Genomic DNA, 11,636 nt, shown 5'->3' on the forward strand with positions numbered 1-11,636 from the left:
TTAGTTAGAATTGGATCAAGGTTCTACTTCAAGAACTCACCAAGACTTTGCACCGAACCAAAGCTCACATGGAAGTCCTGTATTGTCATATTGAATCACAACCACAAGAATTGAAGAAACAACAATTGAACTCAGCCAATGAAAGGAAAAATACCGAACAGAATTGAAAATACAGCAAAGGCACCGAACAGAATTGAAGAACAAGTAAGCTAGAACATGAACATGAAGAAGAAACAAAGAATGAGAATAGAAAACTTATGGAGATGGAAGAATAGGTGAGTGATCACGCCACTTAGAGTGTGGATACTCCAAGATTAGTGTGTTGCCGCCACTTGAGGTTCACCATTGACACCTAAGATAAGACTTGATGAAGACACCAAAGCTCTTCCAATTTCTCTCTCAAATTGAGTAGAGTTTTCTTACTTCCAATTCCAAATCTGATTTGTACAAGCCAAGCACCTTTATTTATAGCCTATAAGGTGCTGAAATGCAAAGCTAATCAAATGCAAATGTGCCCCTAAATGACATGTAATTTCGGCGCCAACTAGTGCATGAAGGAAGTGTGACTTTCCTTCCTAGTTTGGCACCTCCTAACTCATATCTACACTCCCCCTAGCATCCCTTACTAAGTTCACCCCCCTAAGCTTCTACTATTTCTAAACTACAACTAAGGATGCTTTTACAAAAGAGGTTTCTTATGTTTCCCTCTAAGCACCTTCCTAAAGACTATTCTATATATTTTCTACTTAAAGAGAGATATTCAAAATGAAGCCTATTATTTGAGCGTTTGTAGACTTCTTTATCTTTAGGCTTGATCTTCTCTTTGACTTCTTTTAATTTGTGAGAAGACTAGAAGGAAGAACTTCAAATGTGTAGGTGAAAATCCTCTTCCTTCATTAATAAAATCCTCTCCTATTGGATATCCATCAACATGTACACCATTTTTGTTTACTATAAAACCTAAAAACACTACACTATCTACACAAAAAATCCACTTATCTATATTAACAAACAAACTATTTTTCCTAAGCACTAAAAAGAACCTCCCTAAGGTGACTTAGGTGGGACTCCAGGCTTTGACTATATACTAATATATTATCAAAATAAACTACTACATATTTACCTATACAATCCCTAAGGACATGATTCATAAGCCTCATGCATTAGTGAGTCCAAAAGGCATCACTTACCACTCATATAATCCAAATTTGGTCTTAAAAGTAGTTTTCCACTCATCACCCTCTTTGATTCTTATTTGGTGATATCCGTTTTTTATATCAATTTTAGAAAATATAGTGGACCCATGCAATTCATCAAGCATATCATCAAGTTTAGGAATTGGATGCCTGTATTTGATGGTGATATTGTTGATGGCCCTACAATCACAACACATTCTCCACTTGCCATCTTTCTTTGGCACCAATAAAACAGGTACAACACTAGGACTTGGACTCTTTGAACCCAACCTTTCTCCAACAATTCCTGAACTTGTGACTATCTCCTTAGTCTCCTTAGGATTAGTTCTATAAGCCGGTCTATTTGGTATACTAGCTCCCGAAACTAAATCTATTTGGTGTTCTATACCTCTAACAGGTGGAAGTGCAATGGGTCCTTCCTTAGGGAATATATCACCAAAATCTTTTAAAAGTTTTTGGACTTGAGGAGGTAGTTCACAAACTTTAGAAAGTGTGGCAGTGCATGCAATTGTTCCTTTACAAAGAAGGAGGCCCGAAGGTTGTTCAGATAGAAGTATCTTTTCAATTTTATTTTCAAATTTTTCTTCTTTCTGAATGACGTTGTTGGAAGGAACACTCTTCTCCCATACCTCAATTTTCTCTCTAAGGTCTTTTTCTGCTTTTTCTATTTTTTTTTCTCTCATTTTCTCTTTTTTGATTCATTTGTATTTGGTCCTTTACCACTTGTGAGTGTGTTAAAGGATAAAGTAAAAATTTCTTTTCCTTATGAGTAAAAGTAATCTCGTTGGTAAGACCATTATGCATAACTTTCTTATCAAATTGCCATGGTCTTCACAATAAGATATGACAGGCTTCCATGGGTACTACATCACATAAAATCTCATCTTTATAGTTCCCCACAAAAAGACCGACTTTTACTCGCTTCTCTACAATTAGTTCTCCATCTTCATTGATCCATTGAAGTTTGTAATGTTTTGGATGAGGTACTAATTGTAGATTAAGTTTTTCAACCATCCTAGTGTTACAACAATTGCTGCAAGAACCACTATCCACAATGAGAGAAAAAATGTTTTCTAAAACTTTACATCTTGTATGAAAGATGTTCTCTTTTTGTGTTTCATGGTTCACACTAGGGTGATTGTTGAGGGTTCTTTGGATCATCATTAATTCTCCCTCACAAGGATATGCCCCCTCACTATCTTTTTTCTCTTCTTCCCCACTAGACTCATCATCTTGGCTGCTATACTCACCCCTTTCTCTTAAGATCATGGTTTTCCTATTTGGGCATTGGGATGCTATATGACCTCTACCAAGACACTTAAAGCACTGGATATCTCTATTACGGGGTTGTGAGGTAGACACATCTTTTCCTACACTTTTGGGAGTTTATTTGGGTTTATCTTTTGAAATACTATCCTCCCTTTCTCTTCTATACTCTTTCTTGGGATAAGAGTTAGAGTAAGAACTCTCCTTGCGACTTGATCCTTTTCTCAAATTTTGTTGCTCAACTTTTATACAAAGTTGGATCAAGTCATTCAAGTCCCTTAGGGCAAGAGTTCCACTTTAACCCTTATCTCAAGATTGAGACCACTGAGGAACCTAGCTATGGTGGTGGTTTCTTCCTCCCTAATAGAGGCTTTCATCATGTAAAACTCCATCTTTTGCCTATACTTCTCTAACTCATGTTCTTTTGTTGGAGTCTTTGGAGCTTGTCCATTAACTCCCTATTGTAGTATGCAGGAATATGGCAGCGTCTCAAGGCTCCCCTAAGGTCATTCCAATATTCTATGGGAGGGTCCCTATGGAGGCGTCTATCTCTCTCTAGGGTTGTCCACTAATACATAGCGTTTCCTTAAAGCTTAAAGTGGCTAAGGGTACCTTCTGTTAGGATTGATGGCTAGAACAAGAGGGGGGGTGAATTGTTTATAAAAGATTTTCGCAAATACTTTCTTCATATTGAACCTTTAACAATCAACTCAGAAAAGCAATTCAGAAGGCTAATCAAATAGTCAAACAGAAACAAATATTAGAATTATAATCGGTTAAAACTACGATTTAACTGGTTGTTTATGACAGCGGAAATATCAAACAGTTATGAAGAGAAAAGATATAGAGAATTACACACAAGGTTTATGTTGAATCAAGTGTGTTCAAGTTTTGAAGAATCCAAACCCTTTGAAGGATGATGGAAGGCTGGATGTGCTTGTTGTTGCTGAGCTGTCTTTAGATAGGATCTAGGGTAGATTTTATGTGTTAAATCCACTCTTGATTGAATCCAAAGCTTAAGCATTCTCAAACCTTTTAAAAGAAAAGTGTTTTTCAAACTAAGTGAAAAACAACCTGTTGTTTTGTCGAAACAACCGATTGTTTTATACTTAGGTGTTTTTAGAAAGGTTGAAAACTGTTTTTGATGGTTGACTTGCTATCAAACCAAAACAACCGATTGATTCGAGCATTCAACCGATTGTTTGTTTTGGGACCATAACAGAAAACTGTTTTGTGCTTTGACTGAGCATTAAATGATTTTATAACTGTTTACGCTCCAGTTTTAAATGCTTTGACCAGTCTTTGAATGCAATAAATAGTTTGTTCAGATTATGTAACAAACAAGAACTTAGATTTAATTAGAGAAAAACAGATTTGAGTTTTTCACTGATTTTGCTTTTTGAAGAGTTGAAGATTGCTTTTGAGATTGCTTGGATCAAAGAGAGTGTGATATAGGATTTTCATATTGTATTGATTTCAGATTTTTTCTGTAACAAGTGTAATCCTTTGTACTTTTGAAGAAACTCTGTGTGTGAAGCTGAGAAGTGCTGTGTGTTCTTGAGGTTGTCAAGATCAGCATTCTTAGTGGTGTTGTGCTGAGCCAAAGGAAGTGTGTAGGGGATCAAGGTCACTTCTTTGGTGGTGTTGTAAGTAATCTAGGGTTGATTGCTTAGTGGAGTCCCTAGTGGTTTCTGGGAAGACTGGATGTAGCTCTTGGTTAAGAGTGAACCAGTATAAACCTGTGTGTTCAATCTCTCTATCCTTTGAACTCTTTAAATTCAGTTTTATATTTGTGAACTGATATAAACAACCGATTGTTTCTGCGAAACAACCGATTGTTTTTCTGGTGCTGTGCTTATTTGCTTTATATTTTTGGCAAACTGAATTCTGATTCAAGTTTTCTCGAAGGAATTTCATTCTAGACTTAAAAGTTAGCGAAAACCCTCTTTAAACCATTCACCCCCCTCTAGTTTAAAGCCATACATTCTAACAATTGGTATTAGAGCTTGGTTATTGAAATTTATTCAAGTGTGATCCCAAAACTGTTTTTAAATGGCTGATAGACTACCTTTTGGGGAAGGTGCTTCAATCAACAGACCACCTCTGTTTTGTGGTTTGAACTACCAATTTTGGAAAGTCAGAATGAAAATTTTTGTAGAATCACTTGACAAAGGTATTTGGGATGCAATTGAAAATGGCCCCTTTGTTCCAAAATTTGAAAAAGATGGATCTTCCATTGAAAAACCTTGGTCTCAATGGACTGATTCTGAAAGTAAGAAGACCAAATTTGATTGCATTGCTAAAAACATAATAACTTCTGCCTTGAATTCAGATGAATTTTTCAGGGTCTCTCAATGCAAATCAGCAAAGGAAATGTGGGACACCTTGGAGGTAACTCATGAAGGTACCAATGAGGTGAAAAGAGCTAGAAAGCATACTCTAATCCAAGAGTATGAAATGTTCAGAATGCTCAAGGGTGAGACAATTGCTGAAGTTCATAAAAGGTTCACGCACATCATCAATCATCTCATGAGCCTTGACAAAACCTTTGAAAAAGAAGAGCTAAACATCAAGATCCTCAAATGTCTTGATAGGTCTTAGCAACCTAAGGTAAATGCTATATCTGAATCTAAAGATCTAACATCATTGATTGTGGCTTCTTTGTTTGGCAAGCTTAGGGAACATGAGTTAGAAATGAATCGACTCAATGTTCAAGAAAGCGAAGACAAGCATGTAAGGAGTATTGCCTTAAAAGATGTCAAGCACAAAAGCAAGCAAGAATTCAGTGATGAAAGTGATGAAGAGAACCTTAGTTTGCTATCTAGAAAGTTTAACAAATTCTTGAAAAGGAACCGCAACAAAGACACCAACAAAGAAAGGTATGGAAACAAAAAATCCAATGATTTTAATTCCAATAACTATACCTGTTTTGGTTGTGGTGAGCAAGGGCACATAAAGGCAGATTGCCCAAACAAAGAAAGCAAGGAGAAAAAGTCAAGCTACAAAGAAAAGAAGGGAAAGTCAAAAAGGGCCTACATAGCTTGTGATGAGAATGAAGTCTCCTCATCAAGCTCATCATCAAGTGAAGAAGAGAGGGCAAACATATGCTTGATTGCTGAAGGAGATGATGAGTCAAGTAGCTCAAGTGAAGTAAGTTCATGTGCTTCTTTAAATGAAGAAAATTATAGTGAATTGCTTGAAGCTTTTCAAGAAACACATGATGAAGCTAATCGATTGGTTCTTTCAAACAACCGATTGAAAGATCTTAACAACTGGCTTGAAAAGAGAGTTAAGGCACTTGAAGAAGAGCTGGAAAAATCAAAAAGGGATTTTTAAAATCTTGAAACACATTGCAACAATTCTTCTTGCAAGTGTGACACTCTCATTTGTGAAAATTGTGAAAATCTTGAAAGGAAAGTGCACTATCTTGTAAGTACTGTGGATAAGCTTTCAAAAGGAAAATCTAACTTTAAGAATGTCTTGGCATCTCAAAACTGTGTTTTTGGAAGAGCTGGATTAGGTTTTAATCCACAAAACAAGCAAGATAAGTTTTCAAAAAGTTTTTCAAGAAAGCCAGTAAAACAACCGATTGTTAAGTCGAAACAACCGGTTGTTACATGCTTTTATTGCATGAAGAAAGGCCATTATGTTAGATTCTGCAAAATAAGAAAATTTTCTGTTCCCAGTGGCTTTATGAAATGGATTCCTAAAGGTTGTGAGGTTTCAAATGATAAAAGTAAACCATGTGGACCCACATTTGTAAGGGGACCAAACCTTGTTGCTTGAATTCATGTTTATCTAGGGAATCTAGAGGAATATGTGGAACTGAGTCATCTGATCAGGTTCTTGGAAGAAAAAGACTAACATTGAAGCTGAATCAATGTTATGTATCAGTCCAAGGCTCTCAATAGTCAAAAGAGGCTTCTTGATCAAAAGGCATATGACTCATTGAAGGAACATCATAAAGGATAAGACCTTCCTTATCTCTATCTTTAATTCCTTCTTAGATTCATATTCATGCTTAAATATCTCTTTTAAAATGTTCAAATACATCTGGTTTGAATCCTTTCTACTCATGATTAAAAATTCAAAATCTGTTTTGCTGCTGCAGAAAAACAACCGATTGTTTCCTCGAAACAACCGATTGTTTCCTCGAAACAACCGATTGTTTCCTCGAAACAACCGATTGTTTTGTATCTAACATCATTGTGAAAGAATGGATTTAATTTCTTTTTAATTTCTGTCTGTTGCAGATATCAATTACGAAAGGATTTGGGTCAATAAAGCTGTATTGAAAGCCTGTTTATGTTCTGAAGGAAGTTACAACATGTCATAAAGGAATATATTCCAAAATCTTGAAAATGTAAGAGCTTTTATGACTAGTCAAAGATCACATGTGATGACCATGTGATTTTCTGCTTTTTCTGACGTTTTTTGTGCAGGTCTTGATCAAGTCTTTTCTCTCTGAAAAAATGAAACCCACTCACATCATTGAATGCAGTTTGGTTCTGTGTTTTCTTTAAATTCTGTTGCAGCTGTTCTGTCTCACAAGAACAACCAATTAAGCCATCTCTTGCAACAACTCTTGCTTTCCTTGTGTGAGTCTTTTTTGCCCCTTTTTCTATTGTCATGGAATCAACTCCTCCTACATTAAAGAGGGTCAAAACCAGAGCAGTGAGGTATGGAGGGAGATTAGAGGGCTGGTTTTCTGGAGACAATGAGCTCATTGAAAGGTATAGGTTTGAAACTAGCACAAAGGTGATAAACAACCCCAAAGTTGTTTCCTTTGATTTGCTGAAAAGCCAAAAGCTAGACAATGTGAGGAAGCTGTTCAAAGATCAATCTCTAAGAAGATTCCTGGAGATGAAGGGAAACATCTACCCTGACTTGATTCGGGTGTTCTACACCAATCTCAAGTTTGAGGGAAACAACCTTGTTTCTCATGTGAAGGGAGTTGACATGGAGATCACTTATGATGTGTGGACTGCTATTGCTGGTTTGAAATATGCTGGCCTAAGAATCAACAAGGGAAATCTTGGAGTAGTGGATGATTTCAACAAAGTCCAATACTACAAGAGTTGCTTGAAGAATCAAAATGCCCAAGTGAGAACTTGTTCTGTTGGAGGCTTAAAGCTAGATGAAAGGTTGCTTGCTCTTATTTTAACTTGGATTCTTACTCCAAGGGGGAGCAATCATTCTGTCCTAACAGAAGAGGACCTAATGTACATCTACTGCATCATGAAGAAGATCAGAATCAACTGGATCCACATCATCAAAGAGAACATGCAAAAAGCCATGAGGTTAAGTGATTATCACTATCCCTATGCTGCTTTGATCTCTAAATTTTTGCTTTATTTTGAAGTGAGTTTGGAAGATGAGACATCTGAGCTTGTCAAGTCAACACAAGAGATGAACAATGGCTCTCTTAGCAAGATGAGATTCACCAAAATAAGTGGGAAATGGGTGAGCAAAGATGGTGATCATGGTGCCTCATCAAGTGCTGCAGCTGCTGATTTTGATGAAGAAGATCACGCTGCTGACATGGATTTTCATCAAGAAGAGCAATCTAAAACCAATCTAGGTGCTGGAACCAGTGCAGGGAATCAAAGAGATGAAATGCCATCCATGTCTTCTTTTGAAAGATATATGGTCAATAGGCTTGATGGATTTGCCGAGAATCAAAGAAATCTTCATGATTTGTGTGTAAGCAACTTCCAGAGTATAGACAATAGGTTCAGCAGCATGGATACACGGTTCATGACCTTGGATGAACATATAGAAGCTGTTCAGAATCAGATCTTTGAACTCCAGTATGGCAAGGAATATTAAAGGAAAAACAACTAGTTGAATTCACGAAACAACCGATTGTTTTTGGTCTTGTATCAGTTTAATTGCTTCTATTTTAAATTTCTGTATGATCTGGAATAATTATCTTTTTATCTCTTCTTTTTGTCTATTTGTGAAGACAAATAGGGGGAGAATTTATGTTGTGTTGTCTTTCTTTATCTTTTAATTTCTACAAAACTCTATGTGGTTTATGAGTGTTTAAGTAAACCTTTTTCTGCTAGTTTTTAAACTGCTGAGATACTGTTTCTGTTTTTACTCTAACCCTATATCAGAGATATGGTGCTTTGCTTAAACTTTGTCTTGCAGGAACTGCTTCAGATTCAATCAAATCCAACACAAGTAACTAGGGATTTGTCTTCATCAAATAGGGGGAGATTGTTCAATCAAGTGTGTTCAAGCTTTGAAGAATCCAAACCCTTTGAAGGATGAGCTTGCTGTTGCTGAGCTGTCTTTAGGTAGGATCTAGGGTAGATTTTATGTGTTAAATCCACTCTTGATTGAATCCAAAGCTTAAGCATTCTCAAACCTTTTAAAAGAAAAGTGTTTTTCAAACTAAGTGAAAAACAACCTGTTGCTTTGTCGAAACAACCGATTGTTTTATACTTAGGTGTTTTTAGAAAGGTTGAAAACTGTTTTTGATGGTTGACTTGCTGTCAAACCAAAACAACCGATTGATTCGAGCATTCAACCGATTGTTTGTTTTGGGACCATAACAGAAAACTGTTTTGTGCTTTGACTGAGCATTAAATGATTTTATAACTGTTTACGCTCCAGTTTTAAATGCTTTGACCAGTCTTTGAATGCAATAAATAGTTTGTTCAGATTATGTAACAAACAAGAACTTAGATTTAATTAGAGAAAAACAGATTTGAGTTTTTCACTGATTTTGCTTTTTGAAGAGTTGAAGATTGCTTTTGAGATTGCTTGGATCAAAGAGAGTGTGATATAGGATTTTCATATTGTATTGATTTCAGATTTTTTCTGTAACAAGTGTAATCCTTTGTACTTTTGAAGAAACTCTGTGTGTGAAGCTGAGAAGTGCTGTGTGTTCTTGAGGTTGTCAAGATCAGCATTCTTAGTGGTGTTGTGCTGAGCCAAAGGAAGTGTGTAGGGGATCAAGGTCACTTCTTTGGTGGTGTTGTAAGTAATCTAGGGTTGATTGCTTAGTGGACAAACACACACCACAAAGAGGTGACTTTGAATCCCACAAAGCCTACTCACCCTCTTAGCACACAACCAACACCTCAAGCCAGAATCACACTAACTTTACAGGATTTTACAACAGTTTTATAGAGTATATGAACAATTACATGAAACTAAACAAGGATAGAAAACACCTGGATTTACAGTACACCAGAAACCCTATTGATCAGTTCTTGAATCACAACAAGCTCAAAGACAATCTTGCTAAACTTGGAAAAACATCTGTTCACAAACAGTTGGTAATCTCTGAAATCAATCTCAAATCAGAATATCAAACTTCTCTTGTTCATCAATCAACAAACATCGGAAAGAAGACTATTTTTATAAACCTTGAAAAGCTACCGTTGAAGGCAGATTTGAACAACTAAATCAGTTAAAACAGGTTTTCAAAATGGTGTTATGAAAACTTACATTTAATTGGTTAAAACTGTGATTTAACCTGTTGAATGACTTTGACAGTTATACAACTGATTCAAAAAACAGTTTCAAAACTTCTTTGCCAGCTAAGTGACAAACAACCGATTGTCTCGAAACTTTAATCGATTGTTTTTCCCTTTGGATCGAAAAACACTTTAATCTTTAAAACAGATTGAAATAAGCTTTGTTTGAGAATCAAGACCGATCTTACAAGGATTCTAAACCCCATAACAAAACCTAAACCTAAAACACAACACAACTTCAGGCTTCATGAGGATTTGACACATCAAAGTTTCCCATCTTCAACACCTTCCTCTCCTCACTAACATTATGGCAAGCAAAAAGTTGTTCTGCTTTCATTTCCCAATGTAAATATGTTTCAACATTTTCCTTTCCATAAAAATGAGGTAGGTCTACCCTAGTCTCTTTGTGGCTCTCTCTCCTAGTTCTTCTTGGTGGAGGTTGATAATAATCATTAACTCTCATACTCCCCTCAGCAGAGTCCCAATCTTCTTGAATCCTCTTTGCCATGGACCTAGTTGTTGGGCTTGAACTAGGGCCTGAGCTTGGGCCTCTTCCATCACAAACAGCTATGGTTGCTGAGGAGGAAGCTCAAAAGATTGAGCTTACTAATGTATATGACTTGAATGTGATTCTGCCTTGGTTTGTGTTGCATTTACTACTAGGACTAATGTTCCATGGATGTTTCCTAAACAATGAAATACTTGTCTTAATTACTGTGAGAAAATCAGGTTTAGGGTTACTCATATTTTTCATAAGGAAATGCGGGTGCTGATAAGTTGGCTAATTTAGGATTTATTCATAGAGAATCATTTCATTGGTATAATAGGCTTTCATCTGTTCTTATAATTCTTTATGAATAAATATAGTCTATCTATGTATTGTTTTTGTTAACATATGACTTGAATGTGATTCTGCCTTGGTTTGTGTTGCATTTACTACTAGGACTAATGTTCCATGGATGTTTCCTAAACAATGAAATACTTGTCTTAATTACTGTGAGAAAATCAGGTTTAGGGTTACTCATATTTTTCGTAAGGAAATGCGGGTGCTGATAAGTTGGCTAATTTAGGATTTATTCATAGAGAATCATTTCATTGGTATAATAGGCTTTCATCTGTTCTTATAATTCTTTATGAATAAATATAGTCTATCTATGTATTGTTTTTGTTAACATATGAGTTTTGGTCTAGTCCTTCCATATTTTTTTTTGTATTTTTTTTAATAATACTTTTTTCATGTGATGACAAATGATTGTTGTTACTTGAAGTGTCAGTATAACAGAGATGTCAAGTTGCATAGTGATACTTAACATGAAAGTTTTTTTTAAAAAAAAAATATTATATAAATAAACATTTTAATTATCAAGTACAAAATCCTACATGGTAATCAATCAATTTTAAAGTTACAAAAAACTAAAACGATTATTTTTATATTATTCATTTTCCTTTGCGTGAAAAACTAAATTATAAACTATGGTCAATATGAAAGGTGATTAAAATTTACTTATATTTTGTATTAGTCTAATTTTTTTTTCTTACGTACAAAGACATAGTAAATGTTTGGTTAACTCATGAGATGGTAGGAGGGGATACTTATTGAATGACGTAATTCATATGATAGAATTACACTAATTTCTTCATGTAACATGGTAAGTATCAAATTATGCAATTTGTATAATAAAGA

The sequence above is a fragment of the Phaseolus vulgaris genome, chromosome 5, assembly GCF_051622355.1.
Source record: "Phaseolus vulgaris cultivar YP4 chromosome 5, ASM5162235v1, whole genome shotgun sequence".
Classification (NCBI taxonomy): domain Eukaryota; kingdom Viridiplantae; phylum Streptophyta; class Magnoliopsida; order Fabales; family Fabaceae; genus Phaseolus; species Phaseolus vulgaris.